Source organism: Chiloscyllium punctatum, unplaced genomic scaffold (assembly GCF_047496795.1).
Source record: "Chiloscyllium punctatum isolate Juve2018m unplaced genomic scaffold, sChiPun1.3 scaffold_580, whole genome shotgun sequence".
NCBI lineage: Eukaryota > Metazoa > Chordata > Chondrichthyes > Orectolobiformes > Hemiscylliidae > Chiloscyllium > Chiloscyllium punctatum.
Genome location: NW_027310314.1, coordinates 68,073 through 70,000, shown reverse-complemented (window position 1 = coordinate 70,000; position 1,928 = coordinate 68,073).

Genomic DNA, 1,928 nt, shown 5'->3' with positions numbered 1-1,928 from the left:
GACCCGAAGTCGACGTGCGAAGCACCACGGGACCCCTTTCGCCTGCAGGTCCCGAGCCGCCTTTATTTGCTGTTACGAGCATCGTGTGCCCCATACCTGCGTGACGAGCACCGCAGGGCGGCAGAGCCATCGCACTTGGCCGGGTGGCAGAGGAGGACCCGACTATTCACAGATAGCGGCCCAACGACTCCCAGAGCCGGTCGTGCGGCGCGCGAGGTCTGCTCTCTTCACAAGAGGCTTTATTAGGGAGTGCTAAGGCAAGGTTCTGTGCCCTCCACCCTCATCGCAACACCCATGGGAGCCTCCGGTCGTCAATAGACCGCCGCACCGGCCTCTGACTGACTCTCAGAATGGACGGAAAGAGCCGGGTAAGCCTTTCAAAAGATTCGACCACGTGCCGAAAACTTTAGACTTCCGTGAGCTCTCCGGCTTGCACCGAGACCCGAAGTCGACGTGCGAAGCACCACGGGACCCCTTTCGCCTGCAGGTCCCGAGCCGCCTTTATTTGCTGTTACGAGCATCGTGTGCCCCATACCTGCGTGACGAGCACCGCAGGGCGGCAGAGCCATCGCACTTGGCCGGGTGGCAGAGGAGGACCCGACTATTCACAGATAGCGGCCCAACGACTCCCAGAGCCGGTCGTGCGGCGCGCGAGGTCTGCTCTCTTCACAAGAGGCTTTATTAGGGAGTGCTAAGGCAAGGTTCTGTGCCCTCCACCCTCATCGCAACACCCATGGGAGCCTCCGGTCGTCAATAGACCGCCGCACCGGCCTCTGACTGACTCTCAGAATGGACGGAAAGAGCCGGGTAAGCCTTTCAAAAGATTCGACCACGTGCCGAAAACTTTAGACTTCCGTGAGCTCTCCGGCTTGCACCGAGACCCGAAGTCGACGTGCGAAGCACCACGGGACCCCTTTCGCCTGCAGGTCCCGAGCCGCCTTTATTTGCTGTTACGAGCATCGTGTGCCCCATACCTGCGTGACGAGCACCGCAGGGCGGCAGAGCCATCGCACTTGGCCGGGTGGCAGAGGAGGACCCGACTATTCACAGATAGCGGCCCAACGACTCCCAGAGCCGGTCGTGCGGCGCGCGAGGTCTGCTCTCTTCACAAGAGGCTTTATTAGGGAGTGCTAAGGCAAGGTTCTGTGCCCTCCACCCTCATCGCAACACCCATGGGAGCCTCCGGTCGTCAATAGACCGCCGCACCGGCCTCTGACTGACTCTCAGAATGGACGGAAAGAGCCGGGTAAGCCTTTCAAAAGATTCGACCACGTGCCGAAAACTTTAGACTTCCGTGAGCTCTCCGGCTTGCACCGAGACCCGAAGTCGACGTGCGAAGCACCACGGGACCCCTTTCGCCTGCAGGTCCCGAGCCGCCTTTATTTGCTGTTACGAGCATCGTGTGCCCCATACCTGCGTGACGAGCACCGCAGGGCGGCAGAGCCATCGCACTTGGCCGGGTGGCAGAGGAGGACCCGACTATTCACAGATAGCGGCCCAACGACTCCCAGAGCCGGTCGTGCGGCGCGCGAGGTCTGCTCTCTTCACAAGAGGCTTTATTAGGGAGTGCTAAGGCAAGGTTCTGTGCCCTCCACCCTCATCGCAACACCCATGGGAGCCTCCGGTCGTCAATAGACCGCCGCACCGGCCTCTGACTGACTCTCAGAATGGACGGAAAGAGCCGGGTAAGCCTTTCAAAAGATTCGACCACGTGCCGAAAACTTTAGACTTCCGTGAGCTCTCCGGCTTGCACCGAGACCCGAAGTCGACGTGCGAAGCACCACGGGACCCCTTTCGCCTGCAGGTCCCGAGCCGCCTTTATTTGCTGTTACGAGCATCGTGTGCCCCATACCTGCGTGACGAGCACCGCAGGGCGGCAGAGCCATCGCACTTGGCCGGGTGGCAGAGGAGGACCCGACTATTCACAG